This window comes from Plasmopara halstedii (assembly GCF_900000015.1).
Source record: "Plasmopara halstedii genome assembly, contig: Scaffold_410, whole genome shotgun sequence".
Classification (NCBI taxonomy): domain Eukaryota; phylum Oomycota; class Peronosporomycetes; order Peronosporales; family Peronosporaceae; genus Plasmopara; species Plasmopara halstedii.
Window position 1 is genome coordinate 331,978 of NW_020187331.1, and position 282 is coordinate 332,259.

Sequence of the window (282 nt, forward strand, 5' to 3'; positions counted from 1 at the left end):
ATCCGCGAGGAAAAGGGGACGGGCAGAGGTTACGCCAACCTCTTCGACTCTTCGGATGGGACGGTGAAAGAACCCCGGGGGATCTCTAACGATCTCGACCGGCAGCAGGAGGTCTTCCTTGCTGCCCCGCAAGAGCGTGGGGGTTCCGACACGGCTAGTGTCAGTGTAGGAGCCTCTTACCCGCGAGGATATTGGCCTTCAGTGCATACGAGCGCGCCCTGGTTCAACGAGTGAAGTTGTTCGCCGACAACTTGGAGGCGGCTCAGTGCGTGCTTCTCGCAC